Raw genomic sequence first — 15,570 nt, 5'->3', positions numbered from 1 at the left:
TTATCTGCCTATGCAGCCCACTCCTGTCAAAGTTCAGCTCTATAAAACTAAATTAATGTATTTATGACTATATAATTAAGACAATCATTATGCTAACATTTTATATTATTAAAAATAGCATAAACAAATTAAAAGTATCTCTCCATTCAATCAATCAGCCATTTCTTTCTCACTAGACTTGTTAATGCAAAACTCAACATAATCTCATTGTGGCTAATTTTAAAATATCACTTTCACAGGATTGGACCAAAATATCAGATTGCCATGAACATGAAATGGTCGACAGTAGCTTGTTCTTTATAATAGTGACATGGCTGAAGGTGCGTTCTGCAACAGTACCTGTTACTGTAACAAAATACAGGATTAATAAATTGGGAAATCCTGAGAGTTGACGGATAAGCCTGAGTGACTTGATCAATCCATAATCAATCCATCTTGAGAATGAAACATCAATTTCTGTATCTTCTGCATTATCTTCTTCTCCACTGTGCAAGGCTCTTCAGGAGAGTTGAAGTTGCAATAGTCTCACACTCCACAGACTCCATTACTGTTTCTTTATTTCTCAGTAAACCTTTGTGCCCAAAAACTAAAAATTAGTTAGGGGAAAGTCGCCATACTTGGAACACAGGCTTTCAAGTTATTGAGGTGTCAGGTGTGGCTGAATGAGTAGTGCACTCACCTCTGCACTGGAAGAGTTTCAAATGAAGAGACAAATTAATTCCATGTAAGCTCTTCTTCCATGCACAGAATTTAAGCAAGAAGTGGTGACATTTGCAAATTAATGATAAAAGAGAAGGACCAATGCAGGCTGAACTTTTATTTGAACCAAAAGTAATAGATTAGATAGGCAATGGAATAAGAAACCTGAACAGGTCTCAAGAAAGAATTAGACCAATTCTCTTGAACAAACAGGATTCAGGGTAAATCGAAATGCTTCAAGGGAGTACCATGGATATGTGGATTAGATGGGCAGAAAGTCAATCTCCTACTTGAAGCTGTACAGCTGACACATGACTCCATGACCTGCTCTGGCACAGAGCAGAACTGAGACACAAAGTGGAATAGAATAAAATATACTTACATGGATTACCTATAGTTTGCTCATGTAAACATGGCTTACTGCATTTTCAGTGACTGAAGATTTGAAAGTCCCATGTAATCTATTAACCTATTTATTTTAACGCCTGGAAAGCATCTTTTCTATGGCGCATGACTCTCTGCAAAGTGAACACATGTGTAATCTGTGAAGTGCATCTTGCAATAGGAAGGACACATGTTGAGGGTTTCATTGCATTTGACGATTTGCAGTATTGTATTTTTTTGCCTATACACATAGAAACATGTAACTTTACAATTTAAATAGAGTTTTTCACTCTTGCATGGTTCTATAGTCAGACTTCCATATAATATTGTACACTTAAATCAGTCTCTTGCGTTATACTGCCAACATTCAGAGTCAAATTCTTTCAATAACAGTTCACTGATAATAAAGCATGTCAAATGTTAACAATTAGATCTTAATCAAAGCCAGCTCACAAGTCAGCTCTTTCATCCCAGTACTTCATAGTCATGCAAACAATAAGGCACAAAATACTCCTCCACAGACACAAATGTGCAAGCCTGTCAGTTGAAAAAACAGAAATTATTCTCTAGACTGTTAACGCGACACTCCCTCCTGGTTCTGTTAAAGCAGCACCATCCCTGCTTTAGGGTTACAGCTGACACCCCCTGTGAAAAACACCATAGCACTAAAGACTGACAAATTCTCCAGGACCTGATGCTTTTTAAAATGTATTCTTTCGTGGCATGTGTGGGTTGCTACCATTTCAGATGGTGGATTTTGAGTCAACCCACTTTCTTGTGGGTCTGGAGTCACATGTAGGTCAGACCAGCAGATTTCATTCCCTAAAGTACATTAGTGAACCAAATGGGTTTTCACAATAATCAATTATAATTTCAACATCACTATTACTGAGGCTAGCTTTTAATTGCAGATTTTATTAACTGAATCTAAACTCCATCAGCTGCCATGGTGGGATTTGAACCCATGTCCCCAGAGCATTAGTTTGGGCCTCTGGATTACGAGCCCAGTGACATTACCATTGACATTACCATTCACCCCAGGTTCCTAAAGGACTGGATAAGGATATTGCAACTGCTTTAGCTATAGAGCTGTCTTGATTCAGCAATTGTGCCTTTGGATTGGATAATTTTAAATGCATTATTTAAGAAAGGGGAGAGAGAGAAAGCTGGAAATTACGGACTTCTTAGTTCAACATCTGTTGTGGAGAGGTTATTGGAATCTATAATTAAGGACAGAGTGACTGGGCACTGATTTTTTGAGTCAGTAACTCAAGCAGTGGACAGGGAAATGTCTGTGGATGTTGTTTATATGGACTTCCAGAGGATATTCAATAAAGTTCCACCTAAGAGACTGCCAGTTAAAACTAAAGCTCATGGAACTGAAATCAAATTATTGATCAGGTTAGGAGATTGGTTAGATAGTAAAAGATACAGTGGATGGATAAAGGGTGAGCACTCAAATAACTTCTGTACTATTAAGTGGCCTTAACTAGCTACGATGTTTATTAATGACATAGATAACACAATAGAGGACCATATAACAAACTTGCTGAAGACCCAAAAATTAGTAACATAAAAGGTAGTGTAAACAGGCGCATTAAAGCACAAGGAGATTTTATAGATAAAGTATGTATGAAAAACTATGGCAGATAAGTGTGAGGTGGTCCATTTTGAACCAAAAATAGATAGATCAGTGTATTTTTAAATGGTGAATAACTAGGAACAGTGGAGATCCAAAAAGGTTCAGGAGTCCATTTTTGCAGATGACTAAAATGTAGTGGTCAGGTACAAAAAATAATCGAAAAGGGTAATAGAATGATAACCTTATATCTAGACAGCAAGAATGTACAGGGAAGAAAGTTTTGTTACAGCTGTGCAAAGCCCTGGTCACCCCACATCTGAAGAACTTCACACATTCCTGGACCTCATGCAGGATCTACAAGCCTTGGAAGAATTCACCAGAATGTTACCAGTTTCTAAGGCTTACATATATGAGGGGAGATCACATAAACTAGGCTTGTACTCTCTGGAATATGGAAGTTAAGGGTGTTTTAATTGAAGATTTTAGGATTCAGAAAGGAATTGATAGGGTAGTTAGAGAGAAACACCTTGTGTTAATGGGGGAATTTAGGAGAAGGGGCCATAACTTTAAAGCAGACACATTTTTGGACACTAAGGGAATTAAGAGATTATGGAGGGATAGGATAGAAAAATGGAGGAGCTGGGGTAGAAGATTAGTTAAAGGACCAAATGCCCTACTCCTGCTCCTACTTCTTATATTCTTATTAAAATCAGGGCTAGGCCATTGAGAAGAGAAGTTAGGATAGACCTCCCCACACTAAAGGTGGTGGTCGTGGGGGGAAATCTCCCCCACAAAAAGCAGCAGATGCTACATCAATTAATAATTTAAACCTGAGATGGATAGATTTTTGCTAGGCAGGGCTGTTAAAATATAAGGAGCCAAGGATGGAGTTAAGATGCAGATCTGCAATGGTCTCATTGAAGGGTGGAACAGACTTAATGGACTGAGTGGCCTTGCCCTGTTCCTATCTCTTTCTATATACAAAAAAGCAAAATGGCTACCTGTCTGTCTGTTGGCAAAGTCTTCTGAGGTCCTTGGGCCAATCTCAAGCAAATTTGATGGGATGGGATGATACCTTGGATCAAGGGACATGTCATAAAGGAGTTGACATCCAACCACCTGAGGTGGTGGAAGTGAGGCCCTTTAGCCTCCTAGCAGGGGGTCCCACAGCCCTGCCTGTACTGTGTCCTGGTTAACACTGTAACTCAGTCAAGCTTTAACCAACCCTAACCATACACTTCAAGAAAGAAAGTGACAAATTTATGACATCAATCCTCAACTTGCTTTCACAATTCATTTGCTTTTTTTTCTCTCACATTTTATTTGTTCCATGTAAGTTATGTTCTGAGACACCACACGTTACTACTTAGTGAAGCAGCAGGTGGCACACAGGACCAGGGAGGATGAAGAGGTTAGAGCAAAAATATAGAAAGTTCACAGAGAGCAACTGAATACAAGAAGAACCAGTGCTGCAAGTAAGAGACCAAGGCTGGAACTTCCCAGCCAACCCTGATGGGCTCCCTCTCAGCAGGGCCAGAGAGCCATTGGAGTCTCCATTCACATTGGGGGGACCGGAAGATCCCGCTGGTGTGAGGGGCTGGAAAATTCTGGCCCAAGAATCTTTAAGGAAGCTTTCATCCATGGTGGCCATCATAATTACGTCAGACTCAGAATATGTTATCAGTCGTGGATCTGAAGTTGGTGAATATCGTGGTGCAAAAAATGTGGAAGAAAAGAGCTGCCTTCAATGTGTTCCGCAAATGGTAAAGTACATTTGGCACCCTTAAGCAAGAAATTACTATGGGCGGGGATAAGCAAAAGCTTAGCTAACCCGAGACAAAATTGGGAACAGGCTGTGTTTATAGGGCGGAACAAGGGCCTAAATTGAAATTTATCAGAATTTTACATAAAATAGACTGCTTGGAAATCTTTCCACTCATAAATCCCACTCAGTAAAACATTACTCCCAAGTGGTCGATTAGAGCTGCAGCCCCAAGGCATGTGAAGACATGTACAAAGATGGAGTGTTTTATGTAGTAAAATATTTTAATTTAGAAGATTAGAATGGGATAGTAATAAATCAATTTATTAATTGTAAGCAATCTCTAAAAGAAAATGGTATGGCTTGAAAGTGATTTTTTTTTTTGAACCTTGCAGTAATTGAAGACAGTCTAAAATCACTGACACTGGGAGGTACAGTCGGGTCATGATTTAACATTGTGTGACCAAACTGCCTGCAATTTTGATCATGATGGCCTCATTAAAATCCAATGCCAAATGTGCATCGCGATGCAGCTCACCGGACTGAAGTGTCCAAAATTGATCTGGGGCAGTTGTTGGCATAGTAAATTACGGTAGGTTGGGGTAGGGGGCCAAACTTGGAGGGGTGTCCCATGGTGACAGCAGGCCGGAGTCCGACTGTGGGCCCCATAGCAGCACTCCTGCACCTCTACCACCCACAAGATTAATTCCACACTTACCTTTCCTGGGTTTCTTCAACTTCCCTGCCTGTGGGTCTGTTCTGACCTTAAAATGGTAATCAGAGTCCTAGTTACGTGACTAATAGGCAGAAAGAAAGATAGACAGAACCTGAGTTTATATAGCACCTTTCATGACCTCAGGATATCCCAAAATGTTTTACAGGCAATGAAGTACCTGAAGCTTAAGCACTATTATAATATAGGAAATACAGCCAGTTAGCACATGGCAAATGCTGGTAATGATCAGAAAGGTGTGAGAATCCTGCTCTGTGGAGCCTGCTGCCACTTTCCACATGACAGCAAGTTAAAATATCAGCCATGGCTCAGTGGGTACTGTTGTATGTTAGTTAGTCTAGCATCGGAATTATTACTGAGACATTGGTATGTTCAAATAACATTTATATGGTTTATATTATACAACTGAACAATTTACAGCTATCCATGTCTAAGTGTTGCACTGATGAAGTCATGAACATTCTCCACCTCCTCTCCTAGTCATGTGTTTTCTTACCTCATCATGATGGGAGGTATAATTTGCACATTTCCAAACATTAATCCTTACAAATCCCTGTACTACATCTCCCTCCAAGTCTTTTGTCCATACTTTTTACATTCATATTTACATACTATCTCATCTCCCCCCAAGTCACAGATTCAGTGTGTCAGGAGGCTTCACAATCCACCTTGAATGTGTTCTTGTCAGACTTGGAAACTCAATAGTCTCTCTTTGAACTCCTTTCTCTTGACGTGGACGGTCTTCATTGAGAGTTGTAGCATTTGGTTCTTTATTAATTTATGACTTAACATCTGGCTCTTCCAATGTCTGTGACTGATTGTTGTCTTTGATAAATAGAAATAGGATTCCTCAGTTTCCATATCTACTTAAGATTTCTATTGATTGTAATATCTCTGGACAATTACTCTTCCTTTCCCTCGGTCCAACTTCTGGATTTGGACTTGATCCATATCTTCCTCTCTTTACGGTTATACATTTCTTGATCACATTTTCCTCTCTCGTTATTTGATTTTGCTGGTTTATCTGTCTCTTTGTGATTCGCATGCTCCCTATCCTTGCTTCTTGAGTATGCCTTCTTTCCATTGTTTGTTTTTCTCTGTTCCTCCTTACTTCTGGAGCGATGACTCCTTGCAGTCTCTAGTTCTTGAACTCTTGGATATTCCTAGTCTTCTAGCCCTAGAGTAATTCTTTTGATAAGATGGGAATCTGTGAGGAATCCACCTGATCAACATCTCAGTTTCCCTCAAAATCCAGCAGACCTGGATTATCAATAAGTTCACTTTCTCCCAAGATAGAAAAGGCGGACATTGCATGGTGTGGTTCCGTGTTTAATTTTTGACTTCTGTGACTGCTAGTGTCCTTGATGACCATTTTTTGTGGATGGATAGGTGTAGATATGCTTTCTAGAAGGTCACCACTGTTGGATGAATGTGGTATTTGAACAGATTATTCCATCACCAGATTTTCACCTTCCACTTTTGAAGCAATACTATAGAGTGATGAGTGATCACTCTCATTCTCCTATTTATTCTGGTTTAATTTTTTCGCTGTGCATTCCTTGTGAGTGAATGGACATCTCCCCCTCCTGGATGTCCTCCTGCAAAACGGCTGGACTATCAATCCCTGTGTCAAAAAGTCAGCAATGAAGTCACAATCCAGATTTTCATCTTAGATTCGGGGATTCATTTCTGAAGTCACTCTTGAGTTCTTGTTGATTGATGTCTTCCAGTTTCCTGATAAGATTGAGGTCAGAAGAGCGCAAGCTCTTCTACTTAAAAGAGAGAATTTCTGATGCTATAGAACATACAAAGTTTCCAATATCTGCTTTCCTTTGAACTGGGGTGTTGCCTGTAACTTTCCCTCGACTTTTACTTCAATCCCTCCTGGACCGTATAGCTGGGTTGGCTGCAGCCAGTGTGTTGGTCACCACAGTTTGTTGTCTGATAAAACTGCTCCGCTCGCTCCAGTATCTAGTTTAAAGTTGGTGATATGCCTGTGACATATGTATCTGCGTTCCAAAATGCATGACTGGGGTCATTGATCTCACCCAGGAGACATTTTTGTTCCTCTTCTGGCAGAAATTCTTCGATTTCATTAACAGCTTTATACAGTGAAGACTTTTTCTTTGGAACCTGTGAGATTAAAGGTTTTACTTCAGCACATCTTCCCGAAATGGCCGATTCCTCTGCAGAGGAAGAATTCTACAAAGTTTGCAGGGCACTGTTCATGCCTGTGATCTTTTTGTTGCCACAGCAGTGGCAGGGTTTGATGGCGTCTTATACTTTCCCTCCCAATTGCACCTTTTCTGGTGCTTCTTTAACATTCCTGGGCTTAAGGAACTGTATGGTCACTGGAGGTTTCCTGAGCCAAGGTTTTTCTTCACCTCTCAGTATTGCCTTGTTCTGTTTGCACACCACTGTTTGTCTCACCAGCTGTATTGCCTTTCCTAAGGTGAGGTGTTCTTTAGAATACAGTAAGGTTGATAAGGATTCATCATTAACACCGACTACAATGTGGTCTCGTGTTAATTCTGTTCTTAGGTCTCCACGCTCGCATCCTTCAACTAGCCTGTAAAGGTCAGTAACAAAAGCATCTACCGACTCATCTGGTTTCTGGACCATTTTGCTGAATTTGGCCCTTTCCAAAATCTTATTACTCCCCAGGTTGAAATTTTTTTTTATTCATTCATGGGATGCGAGTGTCGCTGGCTAGGCCAGCATTTATTGCCCATCCTAATTGCCCTTGAGAAGGTGGTGGCGAGCTACCTTCTTGAACCGTTACAGTCCCTGTGGCGTAGGAACACCCACAGTGCTGTTGGGGGGGGGAGTTCCAAGATTTTGACCCAACAACAATGAATGATACTTATCAAAGACTTTTAAGACTTCTTCAAATTTATGAGAGGTCTCATTGATGCCCTGTCTTACAATATCATCTGTTACTGTTCCTATGGAGGAAAGTAATGTGTTGACCTGTTCACCTTCAGATTTACTGTCCAACCCTGAAGCAATTCAGAACCTCAAGAATTCTTTTCTCCAAAGTGCCCAGTTTGGAGTTTGATTTGGTTCTCCCATGTATCCAAACCTCTTAGGGTTTCTCGTAACCCACCCTTGCTAGGGATTTGGCTTTCCCAGTGCTGCCTGCCCAGTGCACCTTTAAAAACTATTTTTTCTACCTTTTTTAAGGGTTGCTCACCAGTTTCACGATCGTTGCTTGGTTCCCCAACCTGAAAGCGATGATCTCTAGATCAGGATTTTCTTCAGAGACTGCCACGTGCTGTGGCGCAGCCCCCTGAATGACTTTTGAGAGTTGATTTTCTGATTCTTCCTGCCTCCACTTTGCCTATGGAGTTTTGAAGTTATTCAATGGTGTCTTACAAAGTTCTGCAATTTTGGCTTCACTTTTACAGGTCTGACATTTAATCTTCTTTAAAGTTGAATTTTCAGTGTTTTGGGGTCCATCACCACTGCCACCATGTTGCATGTTGGTTAGTCTAGCTTCGGAATGATTTCTGAGATGTTGATATGTTCAAACAATAACTGGTTTACCTTATGCAACTGAACTATGTACAGCTACCCATCACTAGGTGTTACGCTGCTGAAGCCATGAACATTCTCCCCTTCCTCGACTAGTCATGTGTTCTCTTACCTCATCATTATGGCGGATGCTATTTACACAGTCCCACACATTAACCCTTACAACTCTCATACTACAGGTCCTCTTCCCGCTGATTCAGAAGGTTGTGAGTTAAAGTCCCACACCGAAGACTTGAGCACAAAATCTAGGCTAACGCTCTAGTGCAGTACTGAGTGAGTGCTGTACTGCCAGATGTGCCATCCTTTAGATGAGAAGTCAAACTGAGGCCCCATCTGCCCTTTCAAGTGGACATAAACGATCCTATGATACTATTTTGAAGAAGACCATAGGAGTTATCCCTGGTATCCTGGGGACAATATTTATACCTCAATCAACATCACTAAAACAGATTATTTGGCCATTATCACATTGATGTTTGTGGGAGTTTGCTATATGTTGATTGGCTACCTTGTTTTCTATATTACAACAGTGACTACATTTCAAAAGTACTTCATTCAAAAATGAGGCTCAGTTAAATCACAGCTAAGTCACTGCATCTCCTGAATTTTCAATCCTGGGTCGGCAGCACAGTTGGGACGATTCCTGGCTCCACAAACCTGACCCAGGAAGAAGTTCCCTGGAAGGTCGTATTTTCGATTCGGGGGTTGGGTGAAAATAGGAACCATGATGGGCTACCCTGGAAGAAGGTCGGAGACTGCTGGGTGCAGAGGCGGGCTGGGTGAAAAGCCTCAGAGCACCATCACTTTGTCGAGGCTATGAAAATAAACAATAAAACAAAAAATATCCTTTCAGCCCTCACCCTTTAATCCCTTATGAAAATAAGCATTTGTGTTCATAGCCCCACTTCAAAACATTTATAACAACTTGAAGCTGGCTATCAAACTGTGAACTCACAGGCATGCCAATGTGATAATAAAAGATTATGAAATTAGTCATGTGGCACTAATCCTGTAATGATAACCCTCATGCTTATACCAACAAACAGAGTAAAATAGCAAACATGGATTTTTTTCAACATCGCAGACCTCTTTTTTTTTAAATGTAAAGGGCACGAGATTTAAATTTTTTGACAGCTATCTTGACAGTTTCAATAAGTTTGACAGTTCCAAAGATTTTATGCACTCTTTACGCACTCTCATGTCTACCTTTAACAATCCCAAAGGCTCCTTACCACTCCCAAAGGGCAACTTACCTCTCCAAAAGGTGTTCTAGGACAACATCCAAAGGAGTACCCTTTCTTTCCAAAGAACCCTGGCAGCCTTAGATCTTCTCCAACCTGATCTAAAGCGCACACATCGTGTTTTGGACAAACCACTAGCCAAAATTAAATCTGATTAAGGCAGCTGCACTTTACATGTGCAACTGCCTCCATGAACCATGGGTGTGTAAATTAGAACCCGCCCCAATCAATCCCACCACCAACAACGCCCCACCCCGGCAAAGATGGTGGGGTGCTGGGTTTGGGGTCATGAGTTCAGGATCTGGGCCTCTGCTGTCATTTCACAAAAACGGAGAGCCTCTCCAACTGGGGGAACTTTCAGGCCACTGAGCCCCAATTTAAAGGGAGTGATTTTTACAATGTTATAAGAACAGGAGCCAAGAAGATGACAGCCAATAGATTCTTCAGTATGGCTGAGGTGCTGAAAATTTAGACTGAGCACTGTGAACTCTTGATATGGCCACCTGTTCAGAGTGGCAGGAGAAAACCCTGCAGTAATTCTCCGGAAGAGAACAAGCGCTTTACATTCGATGTACTTTGCACCATAATTAATATCCCCCTCTAAAAAGAGCCTGTCAGCCTTGCCTAAAGCCTTCCCTTGAACTGTCCAAGGTGGCTGTTCAGATGAATGTGAAACTAGTCAGCAAATAGAACTGCTGCGTAAAACACATTGGCAAAGCAGTGATTTTTAAAAATCTTTCTCAGGGCAATAACACGAGGTCAAAGTTCTTGTAATTCAATTCTCAGCAAAGTGTCGCTTTGCACATCAGCGGCTCTCAGTAAGTAACACTTGGACATCACTTTCCATGCCCATAGCTTCACTTGAATACTTAATGCTGGTATTCAGCAATGTGTGCAGATTCACATTACCACTTGAATGTGAAAAGCCATCTAAAACAATAATATCTCAGCAGGAGAATTCCACATCAGCAACATTGAGATTCAGGTTGTACCTGCTATGACTCATGAGCTTCCAATGACTTCTATGTCCCAAGCCTCCCTCTCCTCCTCCTCCACAACATGCCTAATAATGGCTGTTATAATCATAATGCTGGTCGATAATTCTTGTGTACTTGTTCATTGCTCTCCTGCTACTCACAACTCTTCGTCTTTATTAGCGTCATTAATATTAGGTCTGATGTGACTTAAAGTGTTTCCCTTTTCATTTGCCCTCAGATTTCTCAGTAAATGAAGGACAAATGTTCAGCAGCTCTAACACAGTGGAGAAACTTTATTTAAAAAGATAAGCCCAATAAGCAGGAATTGGGAGAAGGTGTGGGAAGTGTTTGAAGATGTGGGGTGATGCCAGTGTAGAGATATTTAGGAAGACCAAGCTGTGATGGCTCCTGGCTGTTAGAGTGAAGGGACAGAGATATACATTAGCTCATATTCAGAGAGCAGAACATGCTGAGAAATAGCGCTGGGGTAAAAGCAATGGAGATCAAAAAAGTCCGAGATCATAGGCGATCAGGACATAGCACAAGATAAGACGTGGAGTTCAGGATGAGCTGGGGAACGTTCAGGTGGAGCTCGGGAGGTCAGCAAGGAGAGGGCTGACGGACTTGGGCTTGGAGGTGAGAAAGGTGTGAGTGAGAGTTTCAGGAGAGGATAGAGGGAGGCTGGACTGGGAGTGAATGTTATTTCAGAAATGTCAGAAAATCACAGTCAGGGTGCTGCAGTAAGTGAGGTTCAAAGCCCAGTTTAGGATCCAGTAGGATATGATGGTTGCGCAGCTTTGAATTCAATCAGAGCAAACAAACATGTGGTGGGAAGCCAATCAGGCTCATTATTGAAAGCAAACAAAGGAGCTCCTCAGCCTCCAGCTTCCCTTAGGCGGCAAGGTCCAGTTAATTAACAACCCGGAGGTGGCACCCAGTACAAGGCCAGGGGTCCAACCCTCCAGGTGGACCTCAAGGCCCTCCCTGCATGCCTGGGTGCAGGAGTAGCCACAGCCCACCTTATAGAAGGTTGCCTCCCCTCTCCACCAACCTCAGCGGTCGCCCGGCTGCTGAATTCATTTTTTAATTAAAGTTTTAAAATAGATTGGAGAGAGGGCGCCTCCATCTTTAAGTGGAAGACCCCTGATTAGTCCTCCAGCCATGAGAGCCCACCCACCGTCTTTAATCGGAAGGCGAACCTCATGCTGGTTGTTAATTAGCTGCCCCCAGTGGTGTAGTGCCAAACTTTGAGGTGCAGGGGCTTAGAGAAAACGTGTTGACCTTTTCATTTCTAAATCTACAATTACGTTGTTTTCCTATGTAATAATCAGTTTGAGTCCCCAAACGTCAGTAAAACTATGCTTTTTAACTGAAGAATATTAGTGCCAGTAGGCATTTTATTTTGAACCATGTGGTATTTTGAATCATTAGCCTTTAGCATAGCTAGAATATGCAACAGTTTAATTATTAATTTAATTACCGAGCAAACCGATGGAGCTACGGGCTGACAAGTCTCCGGATCCTGATGGACTTCATCCAAGGATCTTAAAAGAGGTGGCTAGTGAGGCAGTAGATGTGCTGGTGTTAATTTTCCAAAATGCGCTAGATTCTGGAAAGGTTCCATCAAACTGGAAAGTAGCAAATATAAACCCTCTATTCAAGAAGGGAGGCAAGCAGCAAACAGGAACCTATAGGCCAGTTAGTTTGATGTTTGTTGTAGGGAAGTTGTTAGAATCGATCATTAAGGAAGTTATAGCTGGGCACTTAGAAAAGCTCAAGGTAATCGAGGAGAGTCAGCCTGGTTTTATGAAAGGGAAATTATGTTTAACCAATTTATTGGGGTTTTTTGAAGGAGTAACATGTGCTGTGGATAAAGGGGAGCCTGTAGACACAACTGTACTTGGATTTCAAGAAAGCATTTGATAAGGTGCCACATCAAAGTTTATTACAAAAAATAAAAGCTCATGGTGTAAGATATAACATATTAGCATGGAAAGAAGATTGGCTGGCTGGCAGGAAACAGAGAGTGTGCATAAATGGGTCTTTTTCTGATTGGCAGGATGTGACGAGTGGAGTCCCACAGGGGTCTGTACTGGGGCCTCAACTTGTTACAATTTAAATCAATGATTTGGATGAAGGTAGCAATGGCATGGAGACTAAGTTTGCAGATGACACAAAGATAGGTAGGAAAGTATGTTGTGAAGAGGATATAAGGAGGTTACAGAAGGATATAGTTAGATTGAGTGAGTGGGTAAAGATCTGGTAAATGGAGCTTAATGTGGGAAAATGTGAAGTTGCTCACCTTGGCAGGAAGAATAAAAAGACAGAGTATTACTCAAATGGAGAACGGCTACAAAATTCCGAGGTGCAGCGGGATCCAGGTGTTTCAGTACGAGTCATAAAAAGTTAGTATGCAGGTACAGCAAGTAACTAAGAAGGCTAATGGAATGCTATACTTTATTACAAGAGGAATTGAACATAAAAGTAAGGATGTTGTGCTTCAGTTGTACAGGGCATTGGTGACACTGCATCTCAAATACTGTGTGCAGCTTTGGTCTCCTTATTTAAGGAAGGATGTAAATGTATTGGAGACGGTTCAGAGGAGGTTTACTAGCTTGATACCTGGAATGAGTGGGTTGTCTTATGAGGAAAGGTTGGACAGACTGGGCTTGTTTCCACTGGAGTTTAGAAGAGTGAGGGGTGATTTGATTGAAGTATATAAGATCCTGAATGGTCTTGACAAGATGGACATGGAAAGGATATTTCCTCTTGTGTTCCCTATTATTCATCATTTATATAAACGACATAGATGACTATATGGCGGGTAGGATTAGTAAGTTTGTGGATGACACAAAGGTTGGCCGGGTGGTTAACAGTGAGGTTGAGTGTCTTGGGCTATGGGAAGATATAGACGGGATGATCAAATGGGCAGATTAGTGGCAGATGGAATTTAAGCCTGAAAAGTGTGAGGTGATACACTTTAGAAGGGGTAATTTAACAAGGAAGTATTCAATGAATGGCATGGCACTAGGAAGTTCTGAGGAACAAAGGGACCTTGGCGTGTGTGTCCATAGATCTCTGGAGGCAGGGGGGCATGTTAGAGGGGTGGTGAAAAAGGCATATGGGACACTTGCCTTTATCAATCGAGGCATAGATTACAAAAGTAGGGAGGTCATGTTGGAGTTGTATAGAACCTTGGTGAGGCCACAGCTGGAGGACTTTGTGCAGTTCTGGTCGCCACATTATAGGAAGGATGTGATTGCACTGGAGGGGGTGCAGAGGAGATTCACCAGGATGTTGCCTGGGATGAAACATTTAAGTTATGAAGAGAGGTTGGATAGGCTTGGGTTGTTTTCATTGGAGCAGAGAAGACTGAGGGGCGACCTGATCGAGGTGTAGAAAATTATGAGAGGCATGGACAGGGTGGATAGGGAGCAGCTGTTCCCCTTAGTTGAAGGGTCAGCCACGAGGGGTCATAAGTTCAAGGTGAGGGGCAGGAGGTTTAAGGGGGATGTGAGGAAAAACTTTTTTACCCAGAGGGTGGTTACAGTCTGGAATGCGCTGCCTGGGAGGATGGTGGAGGTCGGTTGCCTCACATCCTTTAAAAAGCACCTGGATGAGCACTTGGCACATCATAACATTCAAGGCTATGGGCCAAATGCTGGTAAATGGGATTAGGTAGGCAAGTCAGGTATTTCTCACGTGTCGGTGCAGACTTGATGGGCCGAAGGGCCTCTTCTGCACTCTGTGATTCTGTGATTCTGGGAGAATCCAGAACAAGAAGGCACTGTTTTAAAATTAGCAGTCACCCCTTCAGGACAGGGATGAGGAGAAATCTTTTCTCTCAGAAGGTTGTGTGACTTTGGAATTCTCTGCCTCAGAAGGTGGTGGAGGCGGGGTCATTGAATATTTTTTAAGGCAGCGGTAGATAGATTCTTGTTAGGCAGGGGAATCAAAGGTTATTGTGGGTAGATGGGAATGTGGAATTCGAAACATAAGGAGATTGGCCATGATCTTATTGAATGGCGGAGAAGTCCTGAGGGACCAAATAGCCTACTCCTGTTTCTATTTTTTATGTTTCTTATAATTTCTTATTTAATTCAAACCTATTAGGAACATAAATTACAGAAACATTTACTTACATCTGACTGGGGGATGGTATATAGAGGGACGACTGCTTTTCTTGATGTATATTGCTAACCTAGACCTGGATGCACAGGGCACAATTTCAAAATTGGAAGCTGATACAAGACTTGGAATACTGTGAACTGGGAGGAGGATAAAGGCAAGTTTGTGGAATGGACAGAAACGTGGCAGATGATATTTAATGTAGAGAAGTGTGAAATGACACATTTTGGTCAGGGAAATGAGGAGAGTGACATCAAATAAGGGGTACAATTCTAAAGGAAATGCAGGAGCAGAGGGACCTGGGTGTATGTGTGCAAAACCCATTGAAGGTGGCAGGGCAGGTTGGGAAAGCAGTTAATAAATTATACTGAATCCTGGGTTTTATAAATAGGGGCACAGAGTACAAAAGCAAGTAAGTTATAAACCTTCAGAAAACACAGGTTCAGCCTCAACGGGGAGGGTGTGAAGGTTTTAGAAAAGACGCACAAAGGATTGACGAGAATGGTTCCGAGGATAGATTGGCGAAGCCT

The sequence above is a fragment of the Carcharodon carcharias genome, chromosome 15 (assembly GCF_017639515.1).
Source record: "Carcharodon carcharias isolate sCarCar2 chromosome 15, sCarCar2.pri, whole genome shotgun sequence".
Lineage (NCBI taxonomy): Eukaryota > Metazoa > Chordata > Chondrichthyes > Lamniformes > Lamnidae > Carcharodon > Carcharodon carcharias.
The sequence above is the reverse complement of the archived record's forward strand: the minus strand, read 5'-3'. Positions refer to the sequence as shown.